We start from the raw sequence: 16,687 nt of genomic DNA, 5'->3' as shown, positions 1-16,687 counted from the left end.
AAAAAGATAAAGGATAGAACAATGGATGCCTGGGTGGCTCAGTGGTTGAGCACCTGCCTTTGTTTGGCTCAGGGCATGATCCTGGGGTCCTGGGATCAAATCCCGCATCAGGAAGCCTGCTTCTCCCTCTGTCTATGTCTCTGCCTCTGTGTGTGTGTGTGTATCTCTCATGAATAAATAAATAAAATCTTTAAAAAAAAAAAAAGGACAGAACAATGGCCATAAAACAAGAATAGGAGGTTATGAAACAAAAATAGGTAGATTTTAAAAAAATCAGAGCTCAGATATGAAAAATATAGTTTCTAGAAAACAAAGGAAGTGAGTTCTCTACCAGAAGGGGAAAACAAAACCCGGAACTGGCAAGGACTTGCCAAGGTCACACGGGATTTTAGTGGTAGAAATGGAATCAGAACATGGAGCCCAGATTTTAGAGGACCAGAGCTAAGGCCAAACTCAGGAGCTGAGCCTTGGGGGCATTTATGGAAACACTCTTCAGGGGTGTCCTGTGATTCCTTCCCCCTGCTTTCTTGGGTTTTTTTTTCTTTTTTCCCTTGTATTTTAACATTGCCACTGAGCTGGACTCTATAGCTCCTCCCTAATGAAGAACAGAGCTTCCATCCCCTAACTGGTCAGGGTGGGACAATGGGTATGGAGAAATGGCCACCATTCTCCTCCAAAATTAAAATTCAGTATTACTCAGCCATCGGAAAGGATGAATATTTACCATTTACATTGACGTGGATGGAACTGGAGGGTAGTATGCTGAGTGAAATAAGTCAACCGGAGGACAATCATCATACGGTTTCACTCATACATGGAATATAAGAAATGGTGAAAGAGATTATAAGAAAAAGGAGGGGAACTGAGTGGGAAAAATTAGAGAGAGAGACAAACCATGAGGGACTTCTAACTCTGGAAAACAAGCAAAGGATTGTGGAAAGGGAGGTTCGCGGGGAGATGAGGTAACTGGGTGATGGGCACTGAGGAGGGCACACTTGAGGGGATGAGCACTGAGTGATACTATGTTGGCAAATTTAATTTAAATTTTAAAAAAACAGAATTTGAACGTCAAGAAAGGAGTTCACTGGGTCAAACTGAGAGAAGCAGCCAATACTGGCCATGGGATGCTGGACTGATAACATCTCTGAGCCTCAGATTCCTCAGCACTAAAATGGGCTCAAGGGTCCATGTCGCGTGCAGATGTTTTGAGAATTAAATAGAAGGTTGTATGTACAAGACACCTGGCATATCCAGGTGGTCTCACACGGAACACCTCCCTGGGGAGCTCAGCAATGCTCTTTTTTGAGTCCGTAGAAACCCCAGATGAGGACAGAGCTGCAGTCACTTGGGCCACCAACAGAGGAGACAAATTTAAAACTTTGAAAGAGCAAAAAAAAGGTGAGAAAAAAAAATGAATCAAAGGAGAGAGGGTAGGCTGACTTACAAATCCCCCACCTACGTGGTCAGAGGACAGCCCACAATCTTTCCCTTTACTCTGCGCTATGAAGGGAACTAAAAATGACCACAAACTCTCCAGTGGGTGTAAGCCTTCTTAATACTCACAGGCAAGAGATGACATTTGCGTGGCCAATGCACATCTGGAAAAACTGTTCACCTCCTTCCCTAACAAAATAAATACTCATTTATTTTCAACTACACAATGAGACACCAGTTGTTTTTGTTTTTCTGGCTGAAATAGGCAAGATTTAAAAACAATAAAACCCAGTGCTAGCAAGGATGCAGTGAGATGGGCACTTGTGTCCCTAGAAGGTGAACGTATATATTGCTTCCTGGCAAAGCAATTAAGCAATATGAAACAAAGTTGGACTCGCTCCCTGTTTGAGGAAAGAAGATGTCACTTCTCTCCCACTTGGATCATTGCTCCAGCCATCTCCCTATTCTGGCCTCAGGAGCCCTGGTGTCCCTCCTCAAACACAGCATTCCAGCCACTTAGAACCTCTTTTGCTTCCTGAAAAAGCACTCTCTCACCTCCACACACTATTTCTTCTGTCTTAAACATTCTTCCATGTGTCTCCCCTCTTCCCCAGCCAAATCCTACTCGTCCCTCAGGACTTCACTTGGATGTTACCTCCTATAACAAGCCCTCCCTCTAGGCTAGGCCAGGAGCCCCTTCTGGGCTTCCAGCATTCTGGGGTGGTCACCGCATCACCATCAGTGATCACTCTGGGTCTGTGTCCCTCCACCCCCACCCCATCCACAGATTCCCCAGAATAGGTACTTGATAAATACAGGAGTGAAATATTTGAAAGAGAGGGTATGCTCCACGTGGTCCCAGAAGGTTGAGGCAGGACCACAGATTGGGGGATAACCGTGCAGGCTGGAGCCAGCATCTAAAATTTTCTAGGGGTGCTTAGTCGGTTGGGGGGTGTCCAACTCAAGTCATAATCTCAGAGTCGTGAGATTGAGGCCCTCCCACCCCACCCATGAGGTCTCTTACTCTCTCTCTTAAAATAATGATGATGATGATAATGAATTTTCTAAAAATTCCTGCTTACTAACCCAGCAGAAGCTGCCTTGAGAGGTGATGAGCTGCCCATCACAAGAGGTGTGCAAGCAGGGGGCTGGAAACCACTCCTCTTGCTCTCCGACTCCTCCATTCCTCCTTGCCCAGATTCAGGGGGCCAGGGATGAAGAAGACGCCCTCCTCCCTACGTTGTTCCACGTGGCTTTCTTCTGACGCTGAAGACTGCCCAAGGAGGTCTATGGACCCACAGAGGCTGTTCCCACGGAGCTGGTACAGCCCAGCCCATTCCTCAGAAAGCCCGCAGAGTCCCAAGAGGCTACACTCTCACGGGGTTTGGGGAGCCTGATGGAGCCTTGGGGCCCTCTCACTCTGAGAAAACCCCTGCCTCATAAAAGCCCCAGTGAAACCGACCTCTAAAACCGAGAACCCTCTGTGGGAACTCAGATTTCAAGGGGAAAATGCAAGGCACTCTGGGACTGCAGCGGGCCCTACCCCTCCCCGCAGCCCCCTCCCGGGGCCCTTGGAGAGGCCGGAAGCCGTTGGTACTTCTGTGCCCAACCCACAAGCCCAGCTAGAGTCCCAGATCCAGGACCAGACTGAGAGGCAGGAAGAGGGTGGGGCAGGCATCAGGGTATCTGCCGTCTGTGCTGTGATCATGACACACTGCATGACCTTAGACAAAGGGCAGCTGCCCCATGAGCCTCAGTCTTTTCACTGTCGAATGGGTACAAGGTTGGTGCCTGGGTTGGTAAGTAACCCGGGTAAACGTTTAGTCCCAAAACATAGCAGGTGTTTTATTCTTGAACTCTCTGAGCTTCCAGGAGGTCCCTGGGGCTCCTGGGGTCTGATCCAGTGTCACCCACAAGTGTCAGCTCAATGGAAGTCGACCTCCTGAAACTGATGAGGAACAAAACTCATCTCGGAGATTTTAAGTCCTCGGCTCCCGGCTGCAAAGATCTCTCAGGCTCCACCACCCCCTCTGTTCAAACCAGAACAACCCCCAATATGAGAAGAGCCTCAGATCCTTGGGAGCCCAGGTAGGCTGGATGCCTGGCGGAAGGCCCCCTAACCAGCCTGGAAAGGGTGTCACCAGGAAAGGGTGAGGGCACCTGGCCCCAGTCACCACCCAGACAGTTCAGAGGTGCCCCACGTCCAACTAACTCCAGGACCCAGCCGATCCCTGCTCCCACTCAGGCCCTAGGTCTCTCTTCCGGGCACCTGCGTCCCTAAATGTCCCCAAAGTTGTCTAGACACCATCAAGATCCATGGGGCCCAACCCACGCATCTCGCCAATCCTGCTCCAAGCCTCGTGGCTGTGACTCCTCTCACTCACTCTGCTCCAGCCACACGGATCTCCCCTCTGCTCTCCCAACACTCCAGGCACGGTCCTGCCTCCTGGCTTTGCACAGTCTCTTCACACCTCCTGGAATGCTGTTCCCCCAGATACTCACATAGGGTCCCTTCCTCACCATCACCATGAGGTCTCTCCTCCTCAGGAGGATCTGTCCTGACCCCTATGGGCTAGATCACCGCCCCCACACACATACACCCTTCATTTCCTCTCCTTCTTATCCCGCTTGGTGTTTATCCAGGGCACTTGCCACACCCTGACCTTTTCATTACTGACTGTGGCAGTCCCTCTGCTGATAGAATGCTGGCCCCTCAGTGCCTAGAACAGCACCTGGCACACAGTAGGTGCTTAATAGCTCCTTGTTGAGTGGATGAATGAATGTATGTGGACAGTGTCAATTCTCACAACCTCCCTGGGGGTCAGGTTCTCCCCTTTCTGCCACGGAGGCTCAGGGAGCTCACAGGGCTGACCACACTGTCGCGGGCGGGTTTGGAAGCTGGACAGCTGGACCCCAGAGTCCACCCTCCGGGGATCTGAGATACAGCCCGAGGTGTAGCAGGTCCCAGAGGCACCTTGACACCAGGACGCAGCTCCTGGCTTGGGATTCGGTGCCCATGGAGGCCCAGGGCCTCAGGCTCCGTCCTGTGAAATGGGCCCAAGGATGTGCCAAGAGAAAGACCTCCTGGCTCCGGGAGCCCTGCCCTCCACCCCAGCAGTGGCTGTCCCTCCTCTTGTCCCTCCTTCACTCTGTCTCCGGAACTGCGCTCAAAGAAGCATCCCACTTTCCCCACCCCAACCCCAAGCCTGGAATACACCTTGTTCCCGGAGGCAGGCCAGAGCTGTGTCCCTGTGGCCTTCGGGGGGCAGGGCCTGGAACCCCGTGACTTCTCTGGGTTCTGAAACACCCACTGGCCTCATCCAGGCCCTTTCTGGGTGCTTAGCTCTGCCTGTGCTAAGCACTTTACAGACACTATCTGCCAGAGGGATCTTTTCACCACACAGATTATGCCACTTTCCAGCTCAACACCCTCAGCAGATGAAGACCGAGCTCCTTCGCACTACCTATGGAGCCCCCACGTGGTCCTCACGGGGCTGGTCCCCTCTGTGCTCCAACCACTGGGACTCACCACAGGGCCCTTGTACCTACAGTCCTGCTGCCTGGACCGCTCTTCCTCCTTTCTCCCTGGTTTCCTCATTCTCATCCTTTGCAACTTCTCCGGGCAGGTGCCTACTCGATGCTTACTGAACATCAGGTGTTTCTGCTTCTTAGCATTGATTACCTAAGTAATTTCACATTTACTTGTGTAACTTATCGACTAAATCTCTCTTTCTCTCATGAGGTGTTTCTCCTCCCCAGTGTATCCCCTGCCCCAGGGCCTGGCACATAGTAGATGCTTGATAAATACTTGAATGAATGATTGCACTGGATCCCATATCATCCCCAGGCTCCCATTCTACAGGTGAGGAGATGGAGGCTTGTTCCTGACTCCTCCCCCAGGCAGCCTCCTACCCCATCTCCAGCTCTGGCCAGTGGTTCAGACATTTGTTAATGTTTAGGGATGTGTTTGGTTGTCATGACAAGGGGAGAGTGTTACTGACATCTGGTGGGTAGAGGCCAGGGATGCTGCTCAACACCCTGCAGCTCCCAGGACAAGCGATTATCCTGCCTCGAATGTCAGTGTGTGGTGGAGAAACCCTGCTTTAGGAGAAGTGCCCACACCCAAGCCCAATTGATGGAGACCAGCTAGGCCTGGGGCCGGGGACCATGCAATCAGAATCAGTGCTAGCTGTGACACTAGGTCCTAGGATCGATTTCGCCTGGACCCAGCCCACTGTTTCAGCTATAAACAAAAAAAAAAAAAAAAGGCACCATCAGAAGACACTAACCACAGCGTAAAAAGACAACCCACGGAATGGAAGAAAATATCTGTAAATAATAGATCTGATAAGGGATTAATATCCAGAATATAGAGAGAATACCTACAACTCAGCAATAACAACCAAAAAAAAAAAAAAAAAGCTCAAATAAAAATTGAGCAAAAGGCTTGAACAGACATTTCTCCAAAGAAGATAGAATCTACTTAGCCAATGAACCCATGACAAGAGGTTCAATATCACTAATCATTTGGGAAATGCACATGAGAACAATGCTGGCCCTCGGGCAGTGTGGGTTGGACCTCGCGGGTCCACTCATGCAAGGGTTCCTCTATAAACACCGTCCAGGACCGTAAACGCACTTTCTCTTCCTTATGATTTCCTTAACAACATTGTCTTTTTTCTGGCTGACGTCGCTGTAAGAACACAGCCCACGATACATGGAACACACAAAATCGGCACTCATCACCACCGAGGCTGCCGGTCAACGGCGGGCTGATGGTAGGTTTTGGAGAGCCCAACATCGTACGTGGATTTCCCACTGGGGAGTGGGGGAGGTCCCACGCCCCCAAATCCCACATTCAAATGTCAGCCGTGCAGTGAGATACAGCCTCACACACATGAGGATGCTACTATCAAAAAAAAAACAAAAACAAAAAACAAAACCAGACAATAACCAGCACTGGCAAGGACGGAGTGAAACCAGAATCTTCGCGCACTGTTGGCGGGAATACAAAATGGTGCAGCCCTTGGTTGCGGAACACAGTACAGGGGTTCCTCAAATACTTAAAAATGCAACCACCGTACAATCCCAGTTCCATCTGGGGGTCTAGGCCCAAGAGGATTGAAAGGAGAGACTCAAAGAGGTGTGGGCACACCCATGTTCGCACCAGCAGGATTCACACAGGAGGTAAAACGTGGAAGCAGCCCCCAGTGTCCATCGACACGTGGATGGAGAAACCCAGTGTGCTCCATTGACACGATGGAACATTCCACCTAAAAAGGAAGGACGTCCTGATGCCTGCTACAACCTGTATGGACCCTGAGGACACCCTGCTTAGTGAAATAAGCCAGTCACAAAAGGACAAATGCTGTATAAATCCACTGACATGGGGTCCCCAGAGGAGTCAGAGACCTAGACAGAAGGTAGGTGGTGGGCGCCAAGGGCTGAGGGAGGGGGAGGGGAGTTAGTATGTAATGGGGCCAGAGATTCAGTTTGGAAAGATGAGAAAGTTCTGGAGATGGATGATGGTGACAGCTGCACAACAATATGGATGTCTTTAAAATCACTAAATAAATAAATAAATAAATAAATAAATAAATAAATAAATAAAATCACTGAGCTGAAAAAAATAAATAAATAAAATAAAATAAAATAAATAAATAACTGAGCTGTAGACCTAAAAAGGGTTAGAAGGGCAAATTTTATGTGTATTTTACCAAAGTTAAAAAAATTTTTTTTGAAAAAAAAAAAAAGATGGGGAAACACCATGCAAGTGGGCATGTCTGGAGGACCCCAGACATGTCCAGCCCTCCAGGGCTCCCACCTCCCATAAGGTAAAACCCCAAGTCCTCCTCGAGGCTCAAAAGGCCCCACACAATCTGCCCCACACCCTCCCTGCCCTCCTGCCTTCATGTCTCCCCTTTGCTCACTCCACATGGTCCACAAGGGCCTTCTTACTGTTCCTCCAACACACCTGGCCCAGTCCTGCCCCCAGGGCCTTTGCACGGGACATGCCCTCCCATTTCAACATCTGCATGGCTCATCCCCTCTCTCAATGTCCATGACTCTCTGTGCAGGACAGAGTTGTTGCACCCACCCAGTCCCCTCTAGGTCAGACTTGAAGTCTGGGGAACAAGCCCTGAGCTAGGCAGTGGGTTGTCTCTGAGACACAAACATCCAGGTGGTTTGCACCAGGTGAACCAGTGATTTCCACCCTTGGTGCCAACCATGGCTGGGTGCAGGGTGTCTCACCGGCTCTTCCCATCTGAGCAGGGTCCAGAGACTCCCAGGCACCTGCTGCCACCAGATGGCGGGCACAAAGCAATTGTTCAATAAACATGTGGATAAAAGTGCATTGTGAAGAGACAGAGAAGAGAGAGAGACAGAGGAAAAGAAAGAGATTCAGAGAGAAGCAGAAAAGGCAGGAAGGGCAGAGAGGGAAGGAGAGAGGAAGGCCTGCAAAGAGAGAGAGAGAGAGAGAGAGAGAGCAGATTGCCACTAACCCACGAATTACAGCCCCACACATGACAGATCCCAGAGGTCTGTAACCTCCAACTGTCTGCAACAGATGCTCACTCCCGTCCTCACGGCCACTGGAACCTCACAGCACTTGCGCTGGACTCCAACAACCCCCAAATCTTGACCACGAGTGCATCCCCACAATAGTCAGACCCCACAACAGACAGACCCTGAGGACACGCGCCCACAGGTCTCCATGGCAGCTGGACACCCCCCCCCCAACCACCACATCCCGGAACACAGTGGGAACCCTCACCCCCGCCAGTGACAAACCCGACCCTCCCCTACGGCCAGACCCCTAGACGACCACACCACAGTAGACCTTCCCAGGTCCCCGCACACCCTCTTTCGCGATGTTGGCCTCTACTCGGTGCGCCCTCCACACACACACACACACACACACACATACACACACACCAGTGGGTGTAGTTACCTGTAAGAACCGGCACGACCAGGTGATTTTGGGGGTTGCATGAAGCCTGTGATTTTCCACCCCTGGTGCTGACCAGGCGATAGCAGCTGTCTGCGGCCTCCTAATGTGGAGGACAGGGGCTGGGTGTGGGGGCAACACCCCCAGATGGAGCAGAGATGAAGGCGGGAGCAAGGAGAGAAGGGAGCAGAAGGTGGGGTACACAGGGAAGGTGAGCTTCAGAGCCGCCCACTGGTGGCTGCTAGAGGGCCTTCCCCCAAAATTGAGGCAGGTACAGGGGGGTGAAGCCAGACACTCCCACCCGCCGCTGCGTGAGTCCTGGACCTAGCTGCCACCCCACCGGCCAGCCCTTCCTGTCCCTTCCCTGGGGCCACACCATGCAGGGTCTCCCTCAGGGCAGCCGGGTCAGAGGACACAGAGCCCAAGAGGGGAGAGGACGGGCCCCTCTGAGTCGGAGAGAGGCCTGTCCTCCCTCGCCCAGCCAGGAGCAGGGCTTGGATGAAGCCACAGAGACGTGGCAGACAGAGACAAAGAGACACGCAAGTAGGGAGACACCCAGAGAGAATCCCAGAGAGCCAGAGACCCCCGACACAGAGAGAGACACAGAGAAAGACAGAGAGAGCCGAGGCAGGGAAGCTGGAGGGAGCAGAACAGGCTGACACAGAGACAGTGTGAGAGAGACAGAGATGGGGGGGAGGGGGGGCGGGGGGCGGGTCCCCGAGGTGCCCCCGAAGCCCTGGACGTTGGCCAGCCCAGGTGGGCCTCTACCTGCACACGGGGCTCACGTCCCAAGTCGCTGTTTCCCCAGCAAGCCCTGCGTGAGCACCGAGCCACACCAGCTGCGCGGGGCCTCCAGACTCCTCCGCGGTGGAGGGAGTCACCAGCGCTTCCGTGAAGGTGACACCCCGGCCCCCAGCCTGCAGCTCGTGGCTTTCCCTGCAGAGCTGTCCCCCCCACCTGGTGTCTGCCCAGGGAGCAGGTGCTGTGGGCTGGCTCCAACCCAGGCGGGGGTCACTGGGGAGCCGACAGCCCCACCGGGAGGCCACAGAGGGAGGGGGACCTGCTGGCCTCACCACTGGGAGCCCAGCAAGGGGGCAGGTCTGGCTGGCCAGAGCTAGAGCATCTCATTGCACCCCACTAAAACCCTTCTAGAAGGATCGGAGGGGCCAAAGGAAGGGCCCCTTTCTCTCCTTCCATGTGGGGATGCTCTCCTGCTCAAACATCCTCTGGGGCTCCCCACTGCCTTTCAGAGATTTTCTTATTCCTTGCCCTGGACATACCCTCTCTAAGCCACAGGAGGAAACGAGCACAGAGCAATGTAGTAATGTGCCCCCAGGGGGGGAAACGAGGCCCCATCTTTAACTTCAGTATGAATTTTTCTGAGTGGACATCAGTAAATGGGGATGGAAGGGTTTCCGGGCAGAGGGAACAGCACGTGCGAAGGCTTAGAGGTAAGGACTGCATGGATATGCTTGGGGGATGCTGGGAGAGAGGTCAGAGCTGCTTGCAGGAAAGCCTTCGCACATGGGCCCTGGGAGCGAACAGACTGGGGGGGCAGGGTGGGGGTCTGCAGGTGGAGAGGAGCCTGAGGCAGGCCCCACGTCCTGGGCCCCCCCACCCCTCACCCCTCCCCACCCCACCCCCACCCCCGCTGGATTTGAAGATCCGCGGAGGTGAGATTGCTTGGGCCTTGACTTGGGAACAGCGGCACCTGGTGGGTACCGTGTGGAACTGCACCCCCTTCGGGGGTTCATTCAGGGGGTTCATTCACGAATAAATAAAATCTTTAAAAATAATAATAATAACTCCCCCTGCCTGTAACAGAAATTCACCTTCAGCAGATAATCATGAAATGGAAAACCTGTAACAGCCACAAAATAAACACAGATGGCGAAAATTTAATTAATATCCTTTAGAAAAATATGTACAAAGTGGCCAGTAACTAAGTGGATTTTATTTTTTTAATAATAAATTCATTTTTAATAATAAATTTATTTTTTATTGGTGTCCAATTTGCCAACATACAGAATAACACCCAGTGCTCATCCCAAGTGCCCCCCTCAGTGCCCGCCACCCAGTCACCCCCACCCCCCGTCCTCCTCCCCTTCCACCACCCCTAGTTCGTTTCCCAGAGTTAGGAGTCTTTATGTTCTGTCTCCCTTTCTGATATTTCCTACCCATTTCTTCTCCCTTCCCTTCTATTCCCTTTCACTATTATTTATATTCCCCAAATGAATGAGACCATGTAATGTTTGTCCTTCTCCGATTGACTCATTTCACTCAGCATAATACTAAGTGGATTTTAATGAACCTGCAAACAGCACAGTGTGGGAAGCCACTAAGTCATACCACTGATGTACCATTTTCTTTTCTTGACTCATTCATTAGTGTTAAAACAAAAGACGATTTAAAAAAAAAAAGTTTTCTACACTTTTAATACCTTACGATTTGGTCAATTACACTGCAAAAAAAAGAGAAAAATAAAGAAATAAAAAGAATAACTTTCCATTTTTAAGTAACTTTCCATTACTCCAACTCAGCACTGTAGTTCATGTGTGAAATAATATTTACACTTGCTTGCCACCGAAAAATATTGTCTCATGGCTTGCAGTGCTTCCCTGGGTTTGTTTTTTTTTTTTTTTAAGATTTTATTTATTTATTCATGAGAGACACAGAGAGAGAGGCAGAGACACCGGCAGAGGGAGAAGCAGGTTCCCTGCAGGGAGCCTGAAGCAGGACTCGATCCCAGGACCCTGAGATCACAACCTGAGCCAAACACAGATGCTCAAACACTGAGCCACCCAGGCGCCCTTGCTTCCCTGTTTTAATAAACACAAATCAAATCTCCAACTGTCATGGAAAAATACAAAATGATAATCATTACTATTAATAATACCATTTATTATTATTATTATTATTATTTGCTGCCAGCATGATTACTAAGTGCCCTGCACTGTTCTGATCCTTTACACATAATAGCTTTCATTCTTCACCCAAACCTATGAGTCAGGTACTATTATTACCCTATCTTACAGAGGAGGAAACTGAGGCACAAAGTGATCAAGGTAACGGATCAGAGTCACACAGCAAGGAAGAGGAGGATGGAAATATGAGTCTGGAGGGTTCGTGTTCTTGATGTCTGGGCTCTGTTGGCCTAGACTGAGATCAGGAGGAGGGTGGTCAGGGACCACTGTCCTGAGGACATGGCTCAATGGTTAACCGAGAGAAGATGGGAATGGCAGGCAGAGGGACAAGTGGTGGGGGACAAGTCAGGAAAAATTCAGTGATTTGGAGGAATGGAGAGGAAGCCTATGAAGCTGGAGCCAAGTGAGGTGGGGACAGCAGGGGGAAATGAGGTGGAGACTGGAGCAGAGGCTGCCTCATCTGGAACCTCAGGGACCCGCTAAGGCTCCACACAAGGAAGGAGTGACTCAGGCTTCCTCTCTCCTGCCATGCAGCCTCACACATCACCTGGAATCAGTCAGGTGACCCTTGGGTATAAATGACAGAAGCAAGAGACTGGATCTCACACAGGAAGAGGGGTCCGGGCATTCTGGCTCTGCCCACCCCTTGGGAGAATTGCCTTCCCCTCTCTGTGCCTCAGTTTCCTCATCTGTGCAATGGGGATAAGACAATATCTAAATCAGAAGGTTGTTGGAAGAATTAAATAGGTTAACACAGGTCAAGTGGTTAGAATAAGGGTCTGGATGTAGTAAAGGCTACATAATGTCACACATCATTATCTGCCTTATCACAATAAAGATGACAGTCTAGCAGCTGCAGGTGAAGTTTGATCCAGGTGCTCCCATGCTATCATCCAGGCTCTGCTGTCTTCCCGCTGCTATCCCAGGCTGCCTGGGCTTTATGTTCTGGCTCCACACAGCCCTGCGGTCCACAACATGGTCACTGCCATTTCTTTCATCCTCAAACCACACTGTCTAGGGCCAGATTGGGAGTCTCTTCCAGTTGACCCAAAGAAAAAAAGGTGGGGCGGAGAGACAGGAGTCCCCAGAATCCCCAGTCAGTCAAGTCTCCCTGACTCTCATTGGCTCCGAGTGGGTTACAGGCCCATTCTTGAGCCAATCGCTGTGGCCAGAAACATGAGGTAGAGGCCGGGAGCTGAGGTTGGAGGCAATCCCAGCTTGGGGGTGGGGAGCAGTGCATGGTCAGAAAAGAAATTCAGGGTCCGATCTCTACTCCATTGGCCCTCATGGGCCCTGTGCTGGAGTCTTAGTTCAGTTACCCTACTCTGCTGCAGCCCCCACACTTCACATCAAGTTAATTTCACGGCACAGAAGTGGGGAAACCAGCCTCATGCTCCCAGGGAAGGGGGGGTCACTTTCAGGCATTTATTCCCATCGATGCCCCCCAATAACCCACCCCTTTCCCAGCTTCCACCCTCACTCCCCTGCCCCAAAGACCAATGAGGCAGCTCACACAGGACAGAGGCTGAGTTTATTTTGAGAACTCGTTGTCTGGGGACTTGTAGGGTCATCCTTCAGTGGCCAGAGGAAGGGGCTCCTCAGTGTAAGGAACGCCCCTTCCACTCCAGAAGGACCTGAAAATACCAGGGCAAGACCAGGCTACACAGCCTGTGTGGGTCGAAGAGGACCCATCCGCTCCAGGTCTTCCTCCACCCCACATCCCTCCTCCCCCAGCCAGAGAGGACAGAAGGGGGGATGCGAAGGTTAGTTTTGTGCCAACCTGGCTAGGCTAAAGTACTAAGTCATTCAAACACTCATCTGAGAGTTGCTGTGAAGGCATGTTATAGATGTGATTCCCATCTTCAATCCCTTGCCTTTGAGTAAAGCAGATTACCTTTTGCTATGTGGGTGGGCCTTGTCCAATCAGTTGAAGGCCATAAGAGCCGAAACTGGTTTCCCAGAGAGGAAGGAATTCTGCCTCAAGACTGCAGCATGAACTCTTGCTGGTTTCCAGCCTACCCTGCAAATTTTGCTTCAGCCAACTGTTTAAAATAAATCTCATAATATATATATTATACACATGTGTATATATATGCACATATATGTACACACACACACACACACTTATATGCTACTGGTTCTGTCTCCCTAGAGAGCCCTGACCAATAGAGAAGCCTCACCCCCTACTACTGCCAAGCTTGGGAGAGGGGAGGAGTTGAGCTGACCCCAGCCAAAGTGAAGGCTCTGATTGTTAAGGGGAGGCAGAGAAGGTTAAGCCAGGTCATGAGGGTCTCCAGCCCCAGGCAGGCAGAAGCTCAGACACCCATATTCTTGGCCCCCTGTCCAAGCCCCATGGGCCCTTTGGCCTCACTGGCCAAAGTGTACCACTCCACCGTCAGGAAATCTGAATGATCCCCCCATCTACAGAGGGCAAGACCAAGTAGAGTCAGGTCACAGTCGACACCCCCCAGAACCTGACCACAGGCAGGGTGTGAGCAAACGCACCCTTAGGGGGTCAAAAAAAAAAAAACAAGTGATGGCATGTTAGGGTACAGAGTGACAAAGAGATTCTTAGGTGTGAAAACACTGGGTGTTAGCCTGGTGAGGAATTCAGTCGTGGCTGTGTCAACCTAGCACAAGGACAGCTATTGACACTGATGATGGGGCCACCCTATGTTGAGTGTTGGCTGGTGAGGACCGGGGAACAGAACTCACTGGGTGTCAGGGCACCACTGCACAGGGAGCCGGCCTCCAAGGCTGGACTAAAGGAATGCACAGCGAGGGCCGGGCACTGGTCTGCTCTGTCCAGGATCCAGGGGAAGCTTGGTGAGCTTGGCCAGTGGAGAGTTGGGGGGTTAGAGGAAGGGCTGTCGACATCCATGCACCTTGCAGGGTGTTGGAGGTAGGCCCCTTGGGTATTGGGGCATGTTGGGTGTTTTCTGATTGCAGCTAGTTACCAGATGTTGGAGAAGACACATACTGCCCCTTAGGGTGTCCTTTTGTTGGACCATTTTGGTGTTTGGCTGCCAGACCTTAGATGGTGGCCAGTATCTGGGATGCAGGTGTTGGAACACCCACACATCACATCAAACACTCGTCTAAGAGTTGCTGTGAAGGCATGTTGTAGATGTGATTCCCATCTTCAATGCCTTGCCTTTAAGTAAAGCAGATTATTTTTTGCTATGTGGGTGGGCCTTGTCCAATCAGTTGAAGGCCATAAGGTACAGCGCAGCAGCCTGTTTGGGTGAGCACCTTGCCAGTCGTCTGACAAGAAGTTGGGGTGTTGACAGCAGTGGGATTTGGGATGTTCACATGTTGGGCTTCAGCCATTCAGAGGTGGGGAGTCAAGGCACTGAATGCTGGGGTGCTTCAGTGTTGGCCTCAGGACTGGCCAACGTGTTGGCACTGGCTGATGGGAAACTGGGACTTTAGATGCTAGAGATGCTAGAGTATTCACCTGTGCCCTGAGTGTTGTTCCACGTGTGGGATAACAAGATGCTGAAAAAAAAATGATGGAGTATCGCAGGGCCAACGTGTTGGATGCCAGCTGTTGGGAGCCGGAGATTGCAGATGCTGGCACACTAAGGTTCTGGAAGTGTCCACAGATTGGGTGTGTGGGTCTTGGCCCAGTTGCTGCAGGGTCAACGCGCTGGGGGGTTGAGTATGGACATAAGAGAGCTGGAGGTGCTGAGTGCTGAGAAGACCACAAACTGGGTGAGGGCCTTTGGGTGGGACTGCATCGGCCAGAGATCTGTTGGAACCTGCTGATCGGGCTCCAGGCACTGGGGAGAGCAGGCTTGGCCTTCCTCCCCCAGGTCCAGCAGTGGATTCGGCTAATCCCTTTCCCTAATGAGTAGACTCAGGAGTGTGCATATTTGGGGCAGACACCCTCATCTACCCTTCCCACACAGCCCTCACCTGCCTTGTAGGGCATCCAGGCATAAAAGGAGACCTCACCTATGGTGACTCAGGACATCCAAATGTCACAAAGGCTGGAGAACAGGGGATAGTTAGTGCACTCCGGTATATACCAATGGACCAGTCCATCCTCATCTCTCTGGGGGTAGGAGGTGCTACTAGGATGGTACACAGGTTCAGTCACTGATGTCAGCACCCACTGCCAAGGAGAGACCAGAGTGACCTTGGCATTGCCTGATTGACAAACAGGACACTAAGGGGCCGCTAAGAGAGTAAATCCTAAATGCTCTGACCACAAATAAGAAATGGTAATTATGTGAGGTGATGGAGGTGGTATCTAACACTATGGTGGTGATCATGGTAATCACCCTGCAACATGCAAGTATATCAAAGCATCCCACTGTGCACTTTAAACTCACACAACGTTATAGGTCAATTATATCAAAGCTGGGAAAAAAAGAGTAGGTACAGATTAAATTCAGGGGAAAAATGTAAATGCGTAACAATTGCTGATGGATTAAATAAATTGAATCATCCATCCAAAAAATATTTTTAAAAGATTTATTTATTTATTCATGAGAGACACAGACTGAGAGAGAGGCAGAGACACAGGCAGAGGGAGAGGCAGAGACACAGGCAGAGGGAGAAGCAGGCTCCTCACAGGGAGCCTCATGTGGGACTCGATCCTGGATCCCAGGATCACAACCTGAGCCAAAGGCAGGCACGCCCAACCACTGAGCCACCCGGGCACCCTCCAAAAAATGTTTTTAATAAAAATTTAATTTGAGGGCACCTGGGTGGCTCAGTCGGTTGAGCATCCAATTTTTTATTTCAGCTCAGATCACAATCTCAGGGCCGTAGGATCCGGCCCCACACTGGCTCCACACTCAGCACAGAATGTGCTCAGGATTCCGTCTCTCCCTCTCCCTTGGCCTTTCCCCCTCACTCACATGTGTGCTCGCTCCCTCACTCTCTCCCTCTCTCTCTCCCTCTCAAAACAAATAAACAAACAAATAAAATATTCAAATAATAACAATATAATAATAATAATTTCTCAGTCCCAGAATCACCTACTTGCCTGGTATGAAGAAATCCGGCTAAGATACTGGGAAGCAGTGCCCAGGTCCCTTCTGGAGAAACAGATGATAAGATTTCTGGATACCGCATTAGCGTTCACTCTGATTGACAAGACGTGATCGTATGATTAATTACCAAGGATGCGACTTAAAAATCCACTGTGATTTAGCCCAACGCTTCACAGAAGAATACGGGTTTCAGGAACTTTCATGAACAATGACAGTAAGGGATGGACCACATTCTGATGTTTAATCTATTTTATGTTGGGCTGAGGATCCTTTCCAGCAGCATCAGACATTTGCTATAGACTCTTCCCTTTTGATTTGTCACTTGCTACAACTGGACTCCTAAAGGAACGTTTAATGGTCACGACTATGGCATGGTT

This window comes from Nyctereutes procyonoides, unplaced genomic scaffold, assembly GCF_905146905.1.
Source record: "Nyctereutes procyonoides isolate TBG_1078 unplaced genomic scaffold, NYPRO_anot_genome, whole genome shotgun sequence".
NCBI lineage: Eukaryota > Metazoa > Chordata > Mammalia > Carnivora > Canidae > Nyctereutes > Nyctereutes procyonoides.
The sequence above is the reverse complement of the archived record's forward strand: the minus strand, read 5'-3'. Positions refer to the sequence as shown.